General features: G+C 38.8%; 1 protein-coding gene across 4 annotated transcripts in view; it reads left to right on the top strand.

Annotated features, from left to right (window-relative positions):
• LOC137246270 (retinol dehydrogenase 12) overlaps positions 1–25,098 on the top strand; it is a 192,340-nt gene that overhangs the window by 9,856 nt on the left and 157,386 nt on the right. The window contains exon 1 of one of the 4 annotated variants that reach the window (XM_067777379.1): positions 16,658–16,846. The exons of the other annotated variants lie outside the window; for them this stretch is intronic. The gene's annotated coding sequence lies outside the window, so the exon portion shown is untranslated. Of the gene's footprint in view, positions 1–16,657; positions 16,847–25,098 lie in introns of those variants that run through there. 4 annotated transcript variants of the gene reach the window in all.

Here is a 25,098-nt window from a genome sequence, read left to right as displayed (position 1 = left end):
ATGAAAGGTGTTAGTGAGTATTTTAAAAGGGAGTGGGCCTTAGTTCTATAGGTGGACGCCTTTTCGAGATATCGATATAAAGGTGGACCAGGGGTGACTCTAGAATTTGTTTGTACGATATGGGTATCAAATGAAAGGTGTTAAAAAAAAAAAAATAAATGTAAGGCGCGATAACCTCCGAAGAGATCTAAGGCCGAGCTTCTCTTCCAATTTGCGTCGTGCTCCTCTTGCTTTTCACTACAAATTGGCCGTACGGGACCTACATGTTTTATGCCGACTCCGAACGGCATCTGCAAGGCAGATGAGTTTTCACTGAGAGCTTTTCATGGCAGAAATACACCCGGAGCGCTTGCCAAACACTGCCGAGGGGCGACCCCGTTAGAAAAATTTTCTTCTAATTGAAAAACCTTATTTCTAAAATTTTGATGTTGCTTTGCCCGGGGTGTGAACCCAGGGCATACGGTGTGGTAGGCGGAGCATGCTACCATCACACCACGGTGGCCGCCAGAAAGGTGTTAATGAGTATTTTAAAAGGGAGTGGGCCTTAGTTCTATAGGTGGACGCCTTTTGGGGATATCGTTATAAAGGTGGACCAGGAGTGACTCTAGAATGCGTTTGTACAATATGGGTATCAAACGAACGGTGTTAATGAGTGTTTTAAAAGGGAGTGGGCCTTAGTTCTATGGGTGGACGCCTTTTCGAGATATTGCCATAAAGGTGGACCAGGGGTGACTCTAGAATTTGTTTGTACAATACGCGTATCAAATGAAAGGTGTTAATGAGTATTTTAAAAGGGAGTGGGCCTTAGTTCTATGGGTGGACGCCTTTTCGAGATATCGTCATAAAGGTGGACCAGGGGCGACTTTAGAATTTGTTTACGATTTGCGTATCAAATGAAAGGTGTTAATGAGTGTTTTAAAAGGGGGTGGGCCTTAGTTCTATGGGTGGACGCCTTTTCGAGATATCGCCGTAAAGGTGGACCAGGGATGACTCTAGAATGCGTTTGTACAATATGGGTATCAAATGAAAGGTGTTAATGAGTATTTTAAATGGGAGTGGGCCTTAGTTCTATGGGTGGACGCCTTTTCGAGATATCGCCGTAAAGGTGGACCAGGGATGACTCTAGAATGCGTTTGTACAATATGGGTATCAAATGAAAGGTGTTAATGAGTATTTTAAAAGGGAGTGGGCCTTAGTTTTATAGGTGGACGCCTTTTCGAGATATCGCCATAAAGGTGGACCAGGGATGACTCTAGAATGCGTTTGTACAATATGGGTATCAAATGAAAGGTGTTAATGAGTATTTTAAAAGGGAGTGGGCCTCAGTTCTATGGGTGGACGCCTTTTAGAGATATCGCCGTAAAGGTGGACCAGGGATGACTCTAGAATGCGTTTTTTAAAGGGAGTATTTTAAAAGGGAGTGGGCCTTAGTTCTATGGGTGGACGCCTTTTCGAGATATCGCCATAAGGGTGGACCAGGGGTGACTTTAGAATTTGTTTACGATTTGCGTATCAAATGAAAGGTGTTAGAGAGTGTTTCAAAAGGGAGTGGGCCTTAGTTCTATGGGTGGACGCCTTTTCGAGATATTGCCATAAAGGTGGACCAGGGGTGACTCTAGAATTTGTTTGTACGATACGGGTATCAAATGAAAGGTGTTAATGAGTATTTTAAAAGGGATTGGGCTTAGTTCTATAGGTGGACGGCTTTTCGAGATATCGCCATAAAGGTGGGCCAGGGGTGACTCTAGAATTTGTTTGTACGATATGGGTATCAAATGAAAGGTGTTAATGAGTAGTTTAAAATGGAGTGGGCCTTAGTTCTATAGGTGGACGCCTTTTCGATATATCGCCATAAAGGTGGACCAGGGGTCACTCTGGAATTTGTTTGTACGATATGGGTATCAAATGAAAGGTGTTAATGAGTATTTTAAAAGGGATTGGGCTTAGTTCTATAGGTGGACGGCTTTTCGAGATATCGCCATAAAGGTGGGCCAGGGGTGACTCTAGAATTTGTTTGTACGATATGGGTATCAAATGAAAGGTGTTAATGAGTATTTTAAAAGGGATTGGGCTTAGTTCTATAGGTGGACGGCTTTTCGAGATATCGCCATAAAGGTGGGCCAGGGGTGACTCTAGAATTTGTTTGTACGATATGGGTATCAAATGAAAGGTGTTAATGAGTAGTTTAAAATGGAGTGGGCCTTAGTTCTATAGGTGGACGCCTTTTCGATATATCGCCATAAAGGTGGACCAGGGGTCACTCTGGAATTTGTTTGTACGATATGGGTATCAAATGAAAGGTGTTAATGAGTATTTTAAAGTGGAGTGGGCCTTAGTTCTATAGGTGGACGCCTTTTCGAGATATCGCCATAAAAGTGGACCAGGGGTCACTCTGGAATTTGTTTGTACGATATGGGTATCAAATGAAAGGTGTTAATGAGTATTTTAAAAGGGAGTGGGCCTTAGGTCTATAGGTGGACGCCTTTTCGGGATATCACCATAAAGGTGGACCAGGGGTGACTCTAAAATTTGTTTGTACGATATGGGTATCAAATGAAAGGTGTTAATGAGTAGTTTAAAATGGAGTGGGCCTTAGTTCTATAGGTGGACGCCTTTTCGATATATCGCCATAAAGGTGGACCAGGGGTCACTCTGGAATTTGTTTGTACGATATGGGTATCAAATGAAAGGTGTTAATGAGTATTTTAAAGTGGAGTGGGCCTTAGTTCTATAGGTGGACGCCTTTTCGAGATATCGCCATAAAGGTGGACCACGGGTCACTCTGGAATTTGTTTGTACGATATGGGTATCAAATGAAAGGCGTTAATGAGTATTTTAAAAATGCGTTGGCCTCAGTTCTATAGGTGGACGCCTTTTCGAGATATCGCCATAAAGGTGGACGAGGGGTGACTCTAGAATTTGTTTGTACGATATGGGTATCAAATGAAAGGTGTTAATGAGTATTTTAAAAGAGAGTGGGCCTTAGTTCTATAGGTGGACGCCTTTTCGGGATATCGTTATAAAGGTGGACCAGGAGTGACTCTAGAATGCGTTTGTACAATATGGGTATCAAACGAAAGGTGTTAATGAGTGTTTTAAAAGGGAGTGGGCCTTAGTTCTATGGGTGGACGCCTTTTCGAGATATTGCCATAAAGGTGGACCAGGGGTGACTCTAGAATTTGTTTGTACGATACGGGTATCAAATGAAAGGTGTTTATGAGTATTTTAAAATGGAGTGGGCCTTAGTTCTATGGGTGGACGCCTTTTCGAGATATCGCCATAAAGGTGGACCAGGGGTGACTCTAGACTTTGTTTGTACGATATGGGTATCAAATGAAAGGTGTTAATGAGTATTTTAAAAGGGAGTGGGCCTTAGTTTTATAGGTGGACGCCTTTTCGAGATATCGCCATAAAGGTGGACCTGGGATGACTCTAGAATGCGTTTGTACAATATGGGTATCAAATGAAAGGTGTTAATGAGTATTTTAAAAGGGAGTGGGCCTTAGTTCTATGGGTGGACGCCTTTTCGAGATATCGCCATAAAGGTGGACCAGGGGTGACTTTAGAATTTGTTTACGATTTGCGTATCAAATGAAAGGTGTTAGTGAGTATTTTAAAAGGGAGTGGGCCTTAGTTCTATAGGTGGACGCCTTTTCGAGATATCGATATAAAGGTGGACCAGGGGTGACTCTAGAATTTGTTTGTACGATATGGGTATCAAATGAAAGGTGTTAAAAAAAAAAAAATAAATGTAAGGCGCGATAACCTCCGAAGAGATCTAAGGCCGAGCTTCTCTTCCAATTTGCGTCGTGCTCCTCTTGCTTTTCACTACAAATTGGCCGTACGGGACCTACATGTTTTATGCCGACTCCGAACGGCATCTGCAAGGCAGATGAGTTTTCACTGAGAGCTTTTCATGGCAGAAATACACCCGGAGCGCTTGCCAAACACTGCCGAGGGGCGACCCCGTTAGAAAAATTTTCTTCTAATTGAAAAACCTTATTTCTAAAATTTTGATGTTGCTTTGCCCGGGGTGTGAACCCAGGGCATACGGTGTGGTAGGCGGAGCATGCTACCATCACACCACGGTGGCCGCCAGAAAGGTGTTAATGAGTATTTTAAAAGGGAGTGGGCCTTAGTTCTATAGGTGGACGCCTTTTGGGGATATCGTTATAAAGGTGGACCAGGAGTGACTCTAGAATGCGTTTGTACAATATGGGTATCAAATGAAAGGTGTTAATGAGTATTTTAAATGGGAGTGGGCCTTAGTTCTATGGGTGGACGCCTTTTCGAGATATCGCCGTAAAGGTGGACCAGGGATGACTCTAGAATGCGTTTGTACAATATGGGTATCAAATGAAAGGTGTTAATGAGTATTTTAAAAGGGAGTGGGCCTTAGTTTTATAGGTGGACGCCTTTTCGAGATATCGCCATAAAGGTGGACCAGGGATGACTCTAGAATGCGTTTGTACAATATGGGTATCAAATGAAAGGTGTTAATGAGTATTTTAAAAGGGAGTGGGCCTCAGTTCTATGGGTGGACGCCTTTTCGAGATATCGCCGTAAAGGTGGACCAGGGATGACTCTAGAATGCGTTTGTACAATATGGGTATCAAACGAACGGTGTTAATGAGTGTTTTAAAAGGGAGTGGGCCTTAGTTCTATGGGTGGACGCCTTTTCGAGATATTGCCATAAAGGTGGACCAGGGGTGACTCTAGAATTTGTTTGTACAATACGCGTATCAAATGAAAGGTGTTAATGAGTATTTTAAAAGGGAGTGGGCCTTAGTTCTATGGGTGGACGCCTTTTCGAGATATCGTCATAAAGGTGGACCAGGGGCGACTTTAGAATTTGTTTACGATTTGCGTATCAAATGAAAGGTGTTAATGAGTGTTTTAAAAGGGGGTGGGCCTTAGTTCTATGGGTGGACGCCTTTTCGAGATATCGCCGTAAAGGTGGACCAGGGATGACTCTAGAATGCGTTTGTACAATATGGGTATCAAATGAAAGGTGTTAATGAGTATTTTAAATGGGAGTGGGCCTTAGTTCTATGGGTGGACGCCTTTTCGAGATATCGCCGTAAAGGTGGACCAGGGATGACTCTAGAATGCGTTTGTACAATATGGGTATCAAATGAAAGGTGTTAATGAGTATTTTAAAAGGGAGTGGGCCTTAGTTTTATAGGTGGACGCCTTTTCGAGATATCGCCATAAAGGTGGACCAGGGATGACTCTAGAATGCGTTTGTACAATATGGGTATCAAATGAAAGGTGTTAATGAGTATTTTAAAAGGGAGTGGGCCTCAGTTCTATGGGTGGACGCCTTTTAGAGATATCGCCGTAAAGGTGGACCAGGGATGACTCTAGAATGCGTTTTTTAAAGGGAGTATTTTAAAAGGGAGTGGGCCTTAGTTCTATGGGTGGACGCCTTTTCGAGATATCGCCATAAGGGTGGACCAGGGGTGACTTTAGAATTTGTTTACGATTTGCGTATCAAATGAAAGGTGTTAGAGAGTGTTTTAAAAGGGAGTGGGCCTTAGTTCTATGGGTGGACGCCTTTTCGAGATATTGCCATAAAGGTGGACCAGGGGTGACTCTAGAATTTGTTTGTACGATACGGGTATCAAATGAAAGGTGTTAATGAGTATTTTAAAAGGGAGTGGGCCTTAGTTCTATGGGTGGACGCCTTTTCGAGATATCGCCATAAAGGTGGACCAGGGGTGACTCTAGAATTTGTTTGTACGATATGGGTATCAAATGAAAGGTGTTAATGAGTATTTTAAAAGGGAGTGGGCCTTAGTTTTATAGGTGGACGCCTTTTCGAGATATCGCCATAAAGGTGGACCAGGGATGTCTCTAGAATGCGTTTGCACATACGATATGGGTATCAAATGAAAGGTGTTAATGAGTATTTTAAAAGGGAGTGGGCCTTAGTTCTATGGGTGGACGCCTTTTCGAGATATCGCCATAAAGGTGGACCAGGGGTGACTTTAGAATTTGTTTACGATTTGCGTATCAAATGAAAGGTGTTAGTGAGTATTTTAAAAGGGAGTGGGCCTTAGTTCTATAGGTGGACGCCTTTTCGAGATATCGATTTAAAGGTGGACCAGGGGTGACTCTATAATGTGTTTGTACAATATAGGTGTAAAACTAAAGGTATTAATAAGAATTTTAAAAGGGAGTGGTGGTAGTTGTATATGTGAAGGCGTTTTCGAGATATCGACCAAAATGTGGACCAGGGTGACCCAGACCATCATCTGTCGGGTACCGCTAATTTATTTATATATGTAATACCACGAACAGTATTCCTGCCATGATTCTAAGGGCTTTTGATTTCGCCCTGCAGAACTTTTTCATTTTCTTCTACTTAATATGGTAGGTGTCACACCCATTTTAGAAAGATTTTTCTAAAGTTATATTTTGCGGCAATAAGCCAATCCAATTACAATGTTTCATCCCTTTTTTCGTATTTGGTATAGAATTATGGCATTTTTTTCATTTTTCGTAATTTTCGATATCGAAAAATTGGGCGTGGTCATAGTCGGATTTCGGCCATTTTTTATAACAATACAAAGTGAGTTCAGATAATTATGTGAACTGAGTTTAGTAAAGATATATCGATTTTTGCTCAAGTTATCGTGTTAACGGCCGAGCGGAAGGACAGACGGTCGACTGTGTATAAAAACTGTGCGTGGCTTCAACCGATTCGCCTGTTTCACAGAAAACAGTTATCGTCCTAGAATCTAAGCCCCTCCAAATTTCACAAGGATTGGTAAATTTTTGTTCGACTTATGGCATTAAATGTATCCTAGACAAATCAAATGAAAAAGGGCGGAGCCACCCATTTTGAAATTTTCCTTTTTTTTTTGTATTTTGATGCACCATATCACTACTGGAGTTGAATGTTGACATAATTTACTTATATACTGTAAACATATTCAATTTTTTGTGAAAATTTCAATTAAAAAAAATTTTTTTTTTAAAGTGGGCGTGGTCGTTCTCCGATTTTGCTAATTTTTATTAAGCATACATATCGTAATAGGAGTAACGTTCCTGCCAAATTTCATCATGATATCTTCAACGACTGCCAAATTACAGCTTGCAAAAGTTTTAAATTACCCTCTTTTAAAAGTGGGCGGTGCCACGCCCATTGTCCAAAATTTTACTAATTTTCTATTCTGCGTCCTAAATTAAAATCACCTACCAAGTTTCATCGCTTTATCCGTCTTTGGTAATGAATTGTAGCACTTTTTCGATTTTTAGAAATTTTCGATATCGAAAAAGTGGGCGTGGTTATAGTCCGATATCGTTCATTTTAAATAGCGATCTGAGATGAGTGCCCAGGAACCTATATACCAAATTTTGTCAAGATACCTCAAAATTTACTCAAGTTATCGTGTTAACGGACGGACGGACGGACCTGGCTCAATCAAATTTTTTTCGATACTGCTGATTTTGATACATGGAAGTTTATATCTATCTCGATTCCTTTATACCTGTACAACCAACCGTTATCCAATCAAAGTTAATATACTCTGTGAGCTCTGCTCAACTGAGTATAATAATAGACATTTCTAATAATTGCTAAGGCCAAAACAAAAGTCAACGTCGTTAACGCTTACCAATTAACGTAACCAATGTTAGCAAATGCTTAAATAGTCAGTTAGAAATCACATACTTATCAATGTACATAGTAGGCACATCTCTATACACGTTTTCATTATTTAAATAAGCGCCAAGCTTTTCGCACTCAAGAAAGTTTCGACTAAAACGCGCCCTTCTTTACTTTCTTGGTTAGCTTTTGGCGGCAAATACTCAATACAAATGGATGTGCAAATACTTAAAATAACCTAACGGTTCAAAAGTGCTGCCTTAATTGACTTGTGCAATAAAATAGCGATTTTTTCGTTTATAAAATGTAGTTTTATGCCGTCTACCTACTCGAAGCGTTAAGACACCTTCCCAAGTTTGTATGATTAATTAAATGTATCTAATTTCGGTTAAAAAAAAAAAGAGTTCCTTAATTGGCTAAAGAAAAAAGTTTATATTTCCAATACTTATTTCGGCCATAGAGCTAATGAAATAATTTGTCAAGTTTTCTACATTAAGGCCGGGTTTCTCAGTGCGAGTTTAAACTCTAGTTAAAGTTGACTAGAGTTTAACCCTGTCACTTCGGCCGCTTAAGCTAGTCAACTTTAACTGGAGTTTAAACTCGCACTGAAAAACCCCGCCTTAAGCCCTTATTAAACTCAATCTTCCACACAAAATATAAATTCCTAATTTTCTCATTATTGATTTATTGAAAGCCTAATGAAGTCAAAAATCAAGGACGTGTTGCTTGATGGTCCGGATTTTATTGTCAATATTGCAAATGACCATCAAAAATAACTTATTTTCAATAATTTGCAAAAAAATTAAAAGTTTTATTTACGTTATTTACCTATAGTGTTTCGTAATTTGATCTAGGAAATACTCTTATTTATAGATATAAGTGGTCGTGGATCACCCTGTGTTGATGAGAGCGAAAATATCAAATGAAGCTATCGAAAGAATCGCTATCCTCCTGATAAAATATAGTTGAGTTTCAATGAAATATGACACAGATATTGATAAAATTTTAACATGCAAATGCAACAACAACGCTGTGATCTTGATATCTATCTGGATCAATGTCGAAACAACAGGGTGGCTATGCTGATTTGGATTTTTGTGGAACATTTGTAACAGCGTACCCTCTGTACTTACTAGCACTTACACCAAAATCTTGGGTGTGCCGTTTGATCAGGATCTATATTTTGGTGAGCATGCAGCCGCAATTGTACCGAAAATCCAGAGCCGTAATAAAATCCTTAAATCTCTTGCTGGCAGTACTTGGGAAAAAGATAAAGAAACGCTCATTACCATTTACAAAGCAATTGGCTTGCCGATTGCATGCTACACGTCCCCGATATCGTCGGTACAATGCCAAAGTCACGAATGTGCCATTTTTAACACGCTTTTATTAGCTTGGCCTGTATCTATGTATGTAACGGAATCTTTGAGCTTAATTCTCACCGGTTTCTAGAAGTCTGATTAATTTGAGACTTTGCATACGTATCAAGGACCGATGACAATGCATTAATGTGGTGGTGTGGTGACATAAGGTTATTACCACTATGAATGGCCATAAGTTTGATTGAAACTTTGCACACGTATCAAGGCTCGATGACAATGCATTAATGTGATGGTGCGGTGAGATAAGGTCAATGGCCATAAGGTCAATTGGCCTTATTACCACTTTCAATGGCCACAAGTTTGATTGCAACTTTTCACACGTATCAAGGCTCGATGACAATGCATTAACGTTATGGTGTGGTGAGATAAGGTCAACGGCCATAAGGTCAATTGGCGTTATTACCACTTTGAATGGCCATAAGTTTGATTGAAACTTTGCACACGTATCAAGGCTCGATGACAATGCATTAACCTGATGGTGTGGTGACATAAGGTCAACGGCCGTATGGTCAATTGGCGTTATTACCACTTTGAATGGCCATAAGTTTGATTGAAACTTTGCACACGTATCAAGGATTGATGACAATGCATTAATGTGATGGTGTGGTGACATAAGGTCAACGGCCATAAGGTCAATTGGCCTTATTTCCACTTTGAATGGCCACAAGTTTGATTGAAAATTTGCACACGTATCAAGGCTCGATGACAATGTGATGGTGGGGTGACATAAGGTTAACGGACATAAGGTCATTTGAACTTATGACCACCCCAAATGACCATAGATTTGAAACCTTGCACATAATGCGAAAAACGCATTCCTTTATTAATGATAGAAGTGGATGCATGGCACATCTACGAAAGAGCATACTGGAGCCCTTTTTAACACGCTTTTATTAGCTTGGCCTGTATTTATCTATGTATCAATGTATGTATGTAACGGAATATGGAGTGGAGCCGAGAGCCCCTGTAATGCAGAGCTCCGAACTCCGTTGCACATTTTGAAGCATTTTAAGATAGGTACTTTTAGGTAGTGCAGGCCACCAGACCAAGGCACCATAAAGAAGAACCGGGCGCACAATGGCTGTGTAAATCCAGTGGGTCACCTTAGGGGGGAATCCCCAGGAGGTGCCAATTGCCCTCTTGCAGGTGAACAGCTATGCTGCTGCCTTCTTGGATCGCTCCACTATATGGTCACTCCATAATAGCTTCCTATCCAGAATGACTCCCAAATGCTTGACTTGATCGCTAAACGCTAAGAACGTATCCCCAATTCTTGGCGGTGTAGGATTTGGTACTTTGTACCTCCTCGTGAAGAGGACAAGCCCGGTTTTACCCGGGTTGGCGGGTTGTACTCCTGGAGCAGCTCCAGGATGTCAGCTGGGTCCGTTGGCGTCACTGGAACCCAGGTTCTAGCCCTTGGTCGTGAGGGGATATCACGCGCCTCCACTACCTTGAGGCGCGCGCCCGGATATACCACTCCTATCAGCGTGACGGCGGCCCTATAGAGGTTTACCGACCTGGCGTCGTCACAGGCAATTAGCTTGACATTGCCCTGGAACCACCCTGCATCGGTGTACGATGGCGGTGGACCAGGGTTGTCTTTTTTAACCGTAACGGCCACCGTAGCGAGCGCGGCCTCGATCCACTTCCACTGTTGTTTCGGGATCCTGCCATCTTCACTGCTCTCGTCTATAATGCCGCGGCGAAAGACCGCGTCCAGCCTCCCTGCGTCTTGGCCCCTTTCGGTGCCGTGGGGTTGGATTCATCCATGGGCCGCTGGCGTTTCGAGGTTTCATCACTCTCGACTAAAACTTTTAAAGTTACTTGAACTAAAAAATTAAAAATAAATAATAGTTTAAAAAACTAAAAAAACACGATTTTATAGCTAACCGAACTAAAAAATAGAAAATGCTTTGCAATAAAAAAGAGCTTATATAACAGTAGTAGAAGGTCAAACAATCATTTATAGTTAATCACCCCAAAATAAAACTATAATAAAATTTAAGTTATTAACAGAATAATTTAATTCACAGTAAAAAGCGTGGTGAAAAATACAATGGTGGTTGAAAAATACAAAATGAAATCTCTATTTTTAACAATGTCTTACGCGTTTTTCTCAAAACATCAAATATGCACATTCGTGACATTGGCATTGGACCGACGATATGGTCGCCAAGCCTAAAGACTACTCACTGGACGAAGCTACAGGCCTGCCAAAACACTGCCCTCAGAACCGCTACGGTTTGTCTTTTTATGTCCCCAGTACACCATCTACATAATGAGGCGAGAATACTCCCCATCAGGGATAGAAATGAAATGCTAACCGAACAGTTCCTGTTGAATACCCAGAAACTTGGTCATCCCAACACACATCTGATGAGCCAACACCGCCCGGGGGTTGATTCTGGTTTTACCACCCTTCACTACTTCATCCATTATGTAGTTTTTCTCTTTGCTCACATTTTCATCATGCTTTCGCCTTTGCTCTCTCTGCCATCTTTGTCAATAATTTTCTTTCATTTATTTTATATTTATCGTTCGTTTTCCTTTTTTTGCATGTGTGGGCCCCACTTGAATGTTGCCAACTATATTTTAAAGCATTTTCGTGCTTGGCTATACGATTTTCTTTGGTATTTCCGTCGGCGTCGCGATTTGTTGAAAGCTTAAAAACCAAACATTTTCAATAGGAAATTGAAGTGACTTGTATGCCAAAATGGCGGTGGATATAACGAAAATTTAATAAAATATAACAAATAAGAAAGTTTAAGTTCGGGTGAAACCGAACTTTACATACCCAGCTGTGCACTTGAAACGCTGTTGTTGGCTTTGAGTGCTTAATAGTTTTATAAGGCTGCGCAATAATACTGTGACGAATATTAGTGACACTAAGTGATACTCACATCACTAATCCGATACTAAGTAAATAAAGACACAACAACAATAAAGCAAGCTGCCACACTTGTATGTATGTAAACAAATTAATCATTATGTCTACACATGTGTCCATACAAGCAGCGGAGAGAAACGCACAAACTCATGCATATATCTGAGATACTGCCAAAAGTAGGCAATCATCGGTGGAAGTATCACTCACATATACACGCGCATATGGCTATGCGAGAAACTATAATCGTGCATTTGTAGTTATAGCTGATAAATGTATAGATGGTAAACAAGAGGAAAATTCTAGAAATAGAAACGCCTAGAAATATGCCAACGAGAGTATAAAAGCGGCACCAGCTGAGGCACGACCAATCAACAACAATTTAGTGATACGATCGTTAGTAGAAGGTGTAAAATAAGAGGAATTGTACTAAATTCGGTACAGTACATACCATTCTGATATGGAATCGTATTATACGATCACGGATCAAAAACTATTTTCACTCAAGCGATAAAAATTAGGCTAGCCAATTATTCAAAAAAGTCATAATATTGTAACCTACTGCTAAGTTCGAATCACTAAACTATTGAATAAATAACTCCACTCTTCAATAATGCAAAATGGCCTTTATTAAAGTACTTCACAATAACACTTATATTTCGCTTACTGATTGATAGCTTAAATGAAACTAAACTCTCGCGCCTCTATTGTCGCGGCCTTTTATACTTTTTGATTTCTCGTTGCATACTTCTAGGCTTTTCCATTCCAGAAATTACTAGTTAGTTATCAGCTACAAAATCACCAGCCACAACTATGTTTATAGCTTCTCATATGCGCGTGAGTAATACTTTCACAAATTATTGCCCTCTCTTGCGAGCACCTTAGATAAGATATATGCATGTGTTTGTGTGTTGCTTCTCCGCTGCTTGTACGTACATATGTGTAGACGCAACTATTGATTCGTTTATGTAGATCAGGCATCGGCAAATTGGAAATGCAGATGTGTTAGTGCGAGCGCGATAATCGCGCACATCACTTGATGCATCGGTTTGCTTAGTTCATTCGCTTATTAGCAAGCAACAAGACAAGATCGTTTTTATACTCAGTTGAGCAGAGCTCACAGAGTATATTAACTTTGATTGGATAACGGTTGGTTGTGAAGGTATAAAGGAATCGAGATAGATATACCCATCATCAAAATCATCAGTATCGAAAAAAAATTCGATTGAGCCATGTCCGTCCGTCTGTCCGTTAACACGATAACTTGAGTAAATTTTGAGGTATCTTGATGAAATTTGGTATGTAGATTCCTGGGCACTCATCTCAGATCGCTATTTAAAATGAACGATATCGGACAATAACCACGCCCACTTTTTCGATATCGAAAATTTCGAAAATTCGAAAAAGTGCGATAATTCATTACCAAATACGGATTAAGCGATGAAACTTGGTAGGTGAGTTGAACTTATGACGCAGAATAGAAAACTAGTAAAATTTTGGACAATGGGCGTGGCACCGCCCACTTAAAAGAAGGTAATTTAGAAGTTTTGCAAGCTGTAATTTGGCAGTCGTTGAAGATATCATGATGAAATTTGGCAGGAACGTTACTCTTATTACTATATGTATGCCTAGTGAAAATTAGCAAAATCGGATAACGACCACGCCCACTTTTTAAAAAAAATTTTTTTAAATTAAAATTGTAAAAGAAAAGTTAATATCTTTACCGTATATAAGTAAATTATGTCAACATTCATCTCCAGTAATGATATGGTGCAACAAAATACAAAAATAAAAGAAAATTTCAAAATGGGCGTGGCTCTGCCCTTTTTCATTTAATTTGTCTAGGATACTTTTAATGCCATAAGTCGAACAAAAATTTACCAATCCTTGTGAAATTTGGTAGAGGCTTAGATTCTAGGACGATAACTGTTTTCTGTGAAAAAGGGCGAAATCGGTTGAAGCCACGCCCAGTTTTTATACACAGTCGACCGTCTGTCCTTCCGCCGGGCCGTTAACACGAAAACTTGAGCAAAAATCGATATATCTTTACTAAACTCAGTTCACGTACTTATCTGAACTCACTTTGTATTGGTGTAAAAAATGGCCGAAATCCGACTATGACCACTCCCACTTTTTCGATATCGAAAATTACGAAAAATGAAACAAATGCCATAATTATATACCAACTACGAAAAAAGGGATGAAACATGGTAATTGTATTGGTCTATTGACGCAAAATATAACTTTAGAAAAAAAAGAAGTAGTAGAAGAAGAAGTAGAAGAAAATGAAAAAGTTTTGCAGAGCGAAATCAAAAGCCCTTGGAATCTTGGAAGGAATACTGTTCGTGGTATTACATATATAAATAAATTAGCGGTACCAGACCGATGACGGTCTGGATCACCCTGGTCCACATTTTGGTCGATATCTCGAAAACGCCTTCACATATGCAACTAAGGGCCACTCCGTTTTAAAACCCTCATTAATACCTTTAATTTGATACCCATATCGTACAAACACATTCTAGAGTCGCCCCTGGTCCACGTTTATGGCGATATCCCGAAAAGGCGTCCACCTATAGAACTAAGGCCCACTCCCTTTTAAAATACTCATTAACACCTTTCATTTGATACCCATATTGTACAAGCGCATTCTAGAGTCAACCCTGGTCCACTTTTATAACGATATTCCGAAAAGGCGTCCACCTATAGAACTAAGGCCCACTCCCTTTTAAAATACTCATTAACACCTTTCATTTGATACCCATATAGTACAAACAAATTCTAGAGTCACCTCTGGTCCACCTTTATGGCGATATCTCGAAGAGGCGTCCACATATAGAACTAAGGCCCACGCTCTCTTAAAATACTCATTAACACCTTTCACTTGATACTCATATCGTACAAACCAATTCTAGAGTCACCCGTGGTCCATCTTTATGGCGATATCTCGAAAAGGCGTCCATCTATAGAACTTAGGCCCACGCCCTTTTAAAATACTCATTAATACGTTTCATTTGATACCCATATCGTACAAAATAAATTCTAGAGTCACCCTTGGTCCACGTTTATGGCGATATCCCTTAATGGCGTCCATCTATAGAACTATGGCCCACTTCCTCTTAAAATACTCTTTAATACCTTCCATTTGATACACATGTCATACAAACATATTCCAGGGTTACCCCAGGTTCTGTTTACAACATGGTGATTTTCCCTTACTTTGTCTCCACAGCTCTCAACTGAGTATGTAACGTTCGGTTACACCCGAACTTAGCCTTCCTTACTTGTTTATTATATTTTTAATGTGCGCAATAGGAAGGAAAAGGCTTATACAATTAAATACATTGTATTTGCGCAAAGGGTTGGTCAACATTAAATATTTTTCGCTTGTGCGCATTGAAAAAATTAACAAACGATCTTTGATTGTTGCTTGCTAATAACATTCGTCAACAGCGAGCGACGCGTACAAACGATGTTGCTGCGCAAAATGCTCAGTGACTACTAAACTAAAGAGAATAAGAATACGTGTGAATTGAGAGTGCACAATTGTGCCACTAAATGCCGATGCCTGATGTAGATACATAATGATTGATTTATGGATGTGCATGATATCACTGTTTAGCTTCGGCTTAGAGATGACAGTACCCCTTAGTGTTGCTAATATTCGTAACAATATGTTATGGATCTAGTGAGTGCACGTTGTCCCTAGTTCATAGCTGTCATATATATTATTTCTAATTGCTGTTTTTATGTACGGGTCCCTTTTTCGCTCTTATTTGGAATCCAAATCTATAAATAAAGTTTTGTTTGTAAAGATGGCGATTCGTGTTATTAGCGAGCTTTGGGCATTATTAGTCGTAGTCGTTTTGTTTAGCTATACTTTATTAAAATAATTTGTTAAAAATAAAAGATTATGAGCACACAAAGAAATCTATCTGTACTATGGCACTATTGTGAATATTTGATTAGAACGAACACTACAAGCGCATGCAAGTTAGATAGAACAGCTGATTTCTATTGATATCTGATATCAGACTTTTATATTTGTAGTGCAAGATGCGCACGGGTCCGGCTCGTATTTCAATAATCCAATACACCATTTCGGAGCCATTGTGTTAAAAAAACCGCATTCGATCACGGATCGTATTTTACGATTCGGCCCCTGAACTAAGTTTCGTTCAAAAGAATCAAAAAAGGATATAGAGGTATTGTCTCCACTGTAGTTTTATTTGACGTTTTATTTTTTCGTATTAAAAATTTAGAAAGTGGGGTCACGTTCACAGCTTCAACTTTTGTGAAGTTTTTCAGCCACAAAAAAAAAAAAATGTTACAGTTTGGAATTAGAGATTTTTTAATCATTTGTGAATGCGATTTTCATGCATTTATGTATTCTTTATATCTCATTCAAAATAAGATACTACATAATAATCGTATTTCATCAGGGGAAGAAAGCATGCGGCAGTGAAATATTCGAACCACAGGTAACTCGCAAACAAACTTGACCGATATACACCTGCGACTACAACATCCAACATTAGATATTATCGTATACCTCTTAAAATACGGATATCATACGGGATGTATGTCAAGATAGTTTCACTTACCTGGGGTTCAAATAGCTCACAACCTTTGTATTTTCCAACCATTATGTATTTTCTGGGAAGCCGAAGGTGGAGAAATGGTTTGGGAAATGTTCGGTCACGAGCAGCTTTTACATAATTTTTTGTCTTGAATAATATCTTTTGTGTTAATAATAAAATTTTTATATATTTTTCTTAGCTTTATGATTGAAAAACTATGTGTATGTGAAAAAAATAAGATTTTTAATGCAAAGTAAAATTTTAACAAGTATAAATTTCATTATTCAGTCAACAATATTCATAAAAGATTCAAAAAGCTGAATTAAAAATGATTATAAATTTTTGATCACTATAATGAAAGTTATATTCAGTTTTTGTTCATCAAAAGGTAAGCATATTTGATTATTCTTTTTGTTTATTTTTATGAAATATTAAAATTTAATCATCAAAGGACTTCAAAAATGATTCCAAAAAGTGATTGAAAAATGTTTTTCAGTTTTTCATCATCAAAAGTATTCATTATTGATTATTTCTTTTTCAATTGTATGATAACTCATTATTTAGTCATTATTTAGTGCTGAGTGGGATACATTTACATAGCAAAAACATATCTAAATATTCCGTCTTGGTACATTTTATTATTTTACTCAGATTTGGTTATAAAAATTTTAAATTAAAAACTTCAAAAAATAGTATGAAGTACCGTGATGATTTCTCTAGCGACGATCAAGATATTGCTAACTTATTTGCACAATTTTTCAAATCTAACTATTCCGCTGACTTAATTTCTTTGTCTAGTGAAAACCCGTATCAACTTAACTCACATAACGCAATTAATATTCCATCAATATCTCCAGAAGAGGTTCTTACATATTTATAATTTCCACATGTTTTCTCAAAAAAAAGCTGACTGATTTATTCAACATTTCCCTAAAACAAGGAGTTTTTCCTGCTGCTTGGAAGGAATCTTTTCTAATACCCCTCCACAAAAACGGCAGTAGGTCATGTGTAGAAAATTATCGAGGAATTGCAAAACTGTCTGTCATCCCAAAGGTATTTGAAGCCATTGTTACCAATCAGCTAACATTTTCCATTTCTGCATTGATTGCAGACTCTCAATATGGATTCTGTAAAGGCAAATCTACCATTACCAACCTACTTGAATTCACAACTCATTTTTCTAATGGATTTAGAGAAAATCTTCACACCGATGTTTTTTACATTGATTTCAGTAAAGCATTTGACAAAGTATCCCACTCCTTACTTATCTACAAGCTGGATCGACTTGGCTTCCAACATGGTCTCACTCAGTGGATATATTCGTATCTCTGCGGTAGAACGCAACAAGTAATTTTTAAAAATACTCTTTCAGATGTCATTAATGTTCCCTCTGGCGTCCCACAGGGCAGTCACCTCGGTCCAATTTTGTTCTTGCTATTTATTAGTGATATCTGTACCATAATAAAATATTCCAAAATTTTAATGTATGCTGATGATGTAAAACTTTTTAGGTCCTATGCTTCGTTGCATGGTGCAACGCGAATTCAATGCCGCTGAACATCAATAAATGTAAGTTCATGTGCCTCTCTCGGAGAACTTTGCCAACAACCTCTTACGTAGTTGATAATTTTTGTCTTGCATCAGTAAATTATTTTGTTGACTTGGGAGTCACGATGGATGCTAAACTTAGTTTCAACCTTCATATTATGACTACTGCCAATAAGGCTAGAGGTCTTCTATCATTAGTGAAGAGATGGTCTAAAGAATTTAGTGACCATTATGTAACCAAAGCCCTTTTTACCACATTAGTTAGAATACGGATCAATAGTCTGGAATCCGCGATATCAAGTTCATGCAGATAGGCTTGAGTCAATACAGAAGCAATTTTTACTTTTTTCTTCAAGGAGTTTTCATTGGAACTCTGCATATAATCTTCCACCTTATACTAGTCGGTTAAAGCTTATCAATCTTCCAACTCTCGCTAGTCGTAGAGAAATGCTAGGCGTATTATTTATGATTAAACTACTCTATCTATCTCACACTTTGTTTCAAAAAAATTCCTATATCAGCACAAATTCGATAAATTTTCAGTTGAGCTAGGGCGTTTTTCGGAAAAACTTCTGAAACGGGGCGTTCTTTAATCTATAACTCGGCGACATTTTTGTCCAGTGTGAGTGCTGTCAGAAATACCGGATGGCGGCACATTCGTCCAAACAGATTACTTCCTAGTGGTCCTAAACGAACCTCTAAGTAGGAGTGCAAGATCCACCTTCCCACATAACCATATTTGGTTAGGTGCATCAGCTCTGGGTAGTTTTGCATGCATTTAATTTTGATTGCCTTGATAGTTAAGGAAGAAATGGCTGTGATCCATCTATAGTAAAAGTTTATGGATCGATTGGGGAAAAAAGGTTGAAAATAACAGGCACCCTAACATGTGTACACATCGGTTGAGTGCTGCCAACACTCAAAGTACTGATCCTTACCCTTCTAATGAGATTTGATCGTGATTCAGAGCTCGATGGCTCAATGGAACGCTGCTAATATTCGCTCAGTCTGTTGCTCATGTTTCCTCTTATGTAAGGTTTAAAAGCGTGCGCACATAATAGCAGTTTAGAAACAAATAAAACTAATTAAGTTTACGCTTTGTTCTTTTCATAAAAAATATAAAGCTAATATAGTAAGAAATTTCTATAGAAATGTCATTTCAAAAAGCTGTATAAATATTTTGTATTTTTCATCATTAAGGCCATTGAAATTTTAATTAGGCACTTCAAACAAAAAATTTACTCAAGCTAAAAAAGGTCGAGTAAAAAAAAATTCCTTTGTATAAATTGCTTTAACTTAAACTATTGTTCAAATTCCTGAAATTTAGAAGGAAACGTGTTTGCTTATTTTTTATACACGACCCAAAATGATTCCAAAAAGTGATCGAAAAATTATGTATATTGGAACGATTTTCCGTCATCGCTTGTCAAATTTGGTTTTGAGACAAACCGTTTTCGGCGTTGTGCCATCATCAGTGTCGATTTTCGTTCTGATCTGTTGTTGTCGTTTGTCTTGTATTTATAGTTCATGAGCAGGTATTGCCAAAAATTGATGCTTGTGTATATTTAGTTATGTGTATGTGTGTTCATTCAGAACCGATGTAGGTTTTTACTGATCGATTTGTGAGGCTGACTGAGGCAGGTAAAAATCCGTAATTTTAGTCGTTAGTCCTTCTTTGTGGGTTTGTTGTTTTGGTGCGTTAATCTGTTCGTTTATTATTCTACCGTCGTATGTTTTCTGTTTGTAGATTTCTATATTTTCGAGTACGTTGAGACGTCGACCTTTTGCTTGTATGTGAAGAACCCTAACTGTTTTATTGATGTTTGCTGGGGAACATTCATTCTCGAACATGTGATTCGCGAAGTTAGACCCTGGTATAATGTTTGGATTCCGTATTTTTTTTTTGTAATCTCTAATATGTTCTCTGAACCTCGTTCTTATTTGCCGACCTGTTTGTCCTATGTAACTATGTTGGCATCCGCAGGTAAGCTTGTATACGCCGTTGCTGCTAAACGGATCCTCTGAATTAGTGCTAGTTCTTAGTTTTCGCCCTAGATTGTTCGATGTTTTGAATGCTGCGTTAATGTTGTATTTTTTAAAGAAGTTTGCCAATTTACATGTTGCTTTTCCAGTATGTGTCATAGTCGTCCAGCTTTTATTTTCCTTTTCATTATTTCTTTTTGGTTCTCCATTTGTCCTTCCGAGCTTATCTACTAGTGCCTTTTTATATCCGTTGTTTGAAGCGATGTTATATATGACCTAAAGCTCCCTCTTATATGCCTCTTGTGTAAGAGATGTTCTTTCAAGTCTATGTACCAAATGCCTTAATGCTGCATTTTTATGCTGTTGGGGATGATTTAAGGTATTATGTATTATTGTGTCGGTGGCCGTTGGCTTTCTGTATATGTCATAGTTAAATTACCAAAGTCGGATAAAGCAAAGAAACCTGGTAGGTGGGTTGAACTTATGACGCAGAATCAAAAATGAGTAAAATTTTGGACAATGGGGGTGGCACCGCCCACTTTTAGAAGAAGGTAATTTCAAAGTTTTGCAAGCTGTAATTTGGCAGTCGCTGAAGATATCATGATGAAATTTGGCAGGAACATTACTCCCATTACTACATGTGTGCTTAATAAAAATTAGCAAAATCGGAAGAACACGCCCACTTAAAAAAAAAAAAAATTTTAAGTAAAATTTTAAGAAAAAATTCAATATCTTTACAGTATATAAGCAAATTATGTGAACATTCAACTCCAGTTATGTTATGGTGCAACAAAATACAAAAATAAAAGAATTTTCAAAATGGGCGTGGCTCCGCCCTTGTTCATTTAATTTGTGTAGAATACTTTTAATGCCATAAGTCGAACAAAAATTTACCAATCCTTATGAAATTTGGTAATGGCAAAGCTTCTATGACGATAACAGTTTTCTGTGAAAAGGGCGAAATTGGTTTGAAGCCACGCCCAGTTTTTATATACAGTCGACCGTCTGACCTTCCGCTCGGCCGTTAACAAGATAACTTGAGCAAAGACTGATATATCTTTACTAAAGTTAGTTCACGTACTTATCTGAACTCACTTTATCTTGGTGTTAAAAATGGGTGAAATCCGACTATGACCACGCCCATTTTTTCGATATCGAAAATTTCGAAAAATGAAAAAAATTCCATAATTCTATACCAAATACGAAAAAAGGGATGAGACATGGTGATTGGATTGGTTTATTGACGCCTTCACATATACAACTAAGGGCCACTCCCTTTCAAAATCTTCATTAATACCTTTAATTTGATACCCATATCGTACAAACACATTATAGAGTCACCCCCCTGGTACACCTTTATGGCGATATCTCGAAAAGGCGTCCACCTATAGAACTAAGGTCCACTCCCTTTTAAAATACTCCTTAACACCTTTCATTTGATATCCATATCGTACAAACAAATTGTAGAGTCACCCCTGGTCCACCTTTATGGCGATATCTCGAAAAGGCGTCCACCTATAGAACTAAGGCCCATTCCCTTTTAAAATACTCCTTAATACCTTTAATTTGATATCCATATCGTACAAACAAATTGTAGAGTCACCCCTGGTCCACCTTTATGGCGATATCTCGAAAAGGCGTCCACCTATAGAACTAAGGCCCACCCCCTTTTAAAATACTCCTTAACACCTTTCATTTGATATCCATTTCGTACAAACAAATTGTAGTCACCCCTGGTCCTCCTTTATGGCGATATCTCATAAATATACTCATAAACTCCTTTTATTTGATACCCATGTCATACAAACACATTCCAGGGTTACCCTAGGTTCATTTTCCTATATGGTGATTTTCCCTTATTTTGTCTCCAAAGCTCTCAGCTAAGTATGTAATGTTCGGTTACACCCGAACTTAGCCTTCCTTACTTGGTTGTATTATGAACTATTGTTGAGCTAACTATATCCAAAGTCTCCGATAGTGATATTGATGGGTGTTTCTTGTAAAAAAAAAGAACATACGATTGAAGAATAAACGAACTTTATTGAAGAAGTGTACGAAAACGACTGTAAGCAAATTATAATGATAAAGAAGAATAACGAAGACCTTAAAGCACAATATTTTAACCAATGCTCCGTGTGACTGGGAATTATCCCAAGCCATGGCGCTACCATACTATACAGTTAACATTTGTGACCAGTCAATTCCGATTGAACATCCTGTCCCCGTTGAAAGGATCCTTTCAATAGCCTGATGGAAATGGGGCTGGTTTATGAACTGGTCGGCGGAGAATTCCCCTTGTTATTTTAATTTCCACTACTCGGACCTTTTTGTCTGGACCTGGGATAATGTTGGTAATTCGGCCTTATGGCCACTGGTTAGATGGTATAATATCTTCATATAAAAGTACAAGCTAATCAAGTTCTACATTAGCTTGGTCAGTTAGCAATTTGGATCGCTGCTGTAGCTCATGAAGGTAGTCACGTCGTCATTATTGCCAAAACAGTTTTTTGATATGGGTAATGCATTGCCATCGTCATAAATGTGATAGCTTGTTGGTGTCACAATTGGGTTCGGGTATGCTCCTAATCGCTTCACCAATAAGAAAGTGAGATGGCGTCAATACGCTTCCATCATTAGGATTGTTTGACATTGTTACCAATGGACGAGAGTTAAGAATGCCTTCTGCTTCAACTATGACTGTCAAGAGTTCCTCATACTTGAGACCACCTTGGGATAAGTGTTTGGTAAAAAGTTGCTTTGCTGACTTAACAGCAGCTTCCCAGAGCCCACCGAAATGCGGCGATCGCTGTGGGATAAAATGAAATTCGAAACCTGTGAAATTTCCTTTCACCCTTGATCGCTCAAGTAGAGCTGGTAAAAATCTTGCAATTTCTTGTGAGCCCCCACGAAATTTGTTGCGTTGTCACAGTAAATTCGATGTGGAACGCCTGCCAGTTTATATATCGTTTGAGACAGTATATGAAAGTATGGGCACTTAAATCGGAAACTAATTCCATATGTATTGCTTTAGTCGAAAAGGATACAAAGATCGCCACATAGGTTTTGTACGGAACTTTACTCCTAATATGGCAACTGTTAAGGAAAGGTCCACAAAAATCCACTTCGCAAATATAAGATGGCTGCTTTGTATGAAATGGATCCGCTGGTAAGAGTCCCATGATTTGTTGTTGCAATATTGGTCGATATTTGAAGCAATGAACACGTTGTCGCACAACCTTGCGTACAGTTTCCCTAACCCTCACAATCCAAGTGTGCTGTCGGAGCAGACCTAATAGAACCTTCGGTCCAGTGTGAAGATTTGTGCGATGTAAGTACTCTATACAGAGGATTATGAAAGGATGGTCGTGAGGCAGTATTAGCGGGCATCTTGCTTCTATTGGAATAGGTGCTTGCAACAATCGTCCGCCTAATCTAACAGCGGTGTGCATCTTCTTAAATATTTGCAGTTGTCACAAGAGTGGCGACAGTTTCTCAAACGATGGAGTTATATCTTTATTGTTCTCTATTGCATTAATTTTCGAAGACTATAAATCGCATTGTAAGGTTACGGCAACAAATTGAATGCATCATTGAGTTCCGCAGCAGAAATGGGTTCTTCATCTTGTATTTGCATATTTCTTTGAGGTGGAATTGTGTTACATAGGCGATGAATAAATGCTATTATGCGAAGGATGCGGATATATGAGGAGTTTCGATTGACGATATCATTTACAATGTGGTTTGGGCTTACGCTGCTCTTCCACTGGTGCGTCGGTGATGACTACCAGCTCCGGCCAATGTTTTGACTCCTTACTAAGGAATAATGGGCCAGAGAACCATATTGTGCTACATAGATCAGCAGCACTGCAGCCGCGTGAAATTAAATCGGCCTGATTATCCTTCGATGGTACATGTCGCCATATGATGCGCTGCGAAAGTTCCTGAATTTCCGAAACCCGGTTGGCGACAAATGAAGTAAAAGTCGAGGAATGAGTTTTTAACCACTGAAGGACCGTGGTTGAATCGGTCCAAAAATATACTGTGTTCGTATTCGGCTTGAGGGTCACTTCAAACCTTTTCCATGTTCGTATTAACAGCAATGCAGCGCACAGCTCCAACCTTGGTACAGACTGAGCCTTTACTGGAGCTACCTTGGACTCGGCAATAAGCAAATTAATTCTATACGTACCATTGTGCCAAATTCTGGTATAAATCCAGCATCCATAAGCTCGCTCAGAGGCATCTGCAAACCCGTGCAGCTCGTCTCTCTGTGACGGTGAAGTAAATGCGTAGGTAGATCATCTTCTATGCTGGCCGGAAAGTGGCTTGGGCACTTCCTCATCCCATGAGGCACCGTGTAACCAAAGTGCTTGGAGAAGCATCTTGCATCGAATTACAACTGGACTCAAAAGCCCTAGTAAGTCATATTTCTTTGCTGTCTTTGAAAGAATCAAACGCTTTGTAGTATTCCTTTGGGGTTCGTCATTAAATTGGAAGCAAAATTGATTTGACCTTGGTTTCCATAACAATCCCAGTGTACTAGTAACGCTCTGGCTCTGAATGCTGAATGGCTCTCTCATCTGTGTTTGTGAAAAGTTCAATGCAGTTGCTGTTCCATTTAGTGAGTTCGAGTTTGGTCATCGCTAATAATTGGGTTAATTCGAATTTGCGTTGCTTTAACTCCTCTAGAGTATCAGCGCCTGTAAGGACATCGTCTACATATAGATCGGATTTCAAAACGTGTGCGCCAAGAGTATAACGATTTCCATACGTTTCCGCAATAAAAATTAAACTGCGGATGGCTATGAACGGTGCTGAGCCGTTCTGTATGTTATAGTATTTAGTTCATAGAACTGTAGAGGAAGATGTGGCTCATCTCTCCATACAATTAGTTGACATGGTCTGTCTTTCGGTGCCATCCAGAACTGGCAATACATTTTACAAATATCAGCATATAATTCTCTGAATAGTTTCATTTCATTTTTATTGACTTAACTATTAAGGAGGAAATGGCTGTGATCCATTTATAGTAAAAGTTTATGGAGCGATTGGGGAAAAAAGTTTGAAAATAACAGGCACCCTAACATGTGTACACATCGGTTGAGTGCT

The sequence above is a fragment of the Eurosta solidaginis genome, chromosome 3, assembly GCF_040869045.1.
Source record: "Eurosta solidaginis isolate ZX-2024a chromosome 3, ASM4086904v1, whole genome shotgun sequence".
NCBI lineage: Eukaryota > Metazoa > Arthropoda > Insecta > Diptera > Tephritidae > Eurosta > Eurosta solidaginis.
The sequence above is the reverse complement of the archived record's forward strand: the minus strand, read 5'-3'. Positions and strand labels throughout refer to the sequence as shown.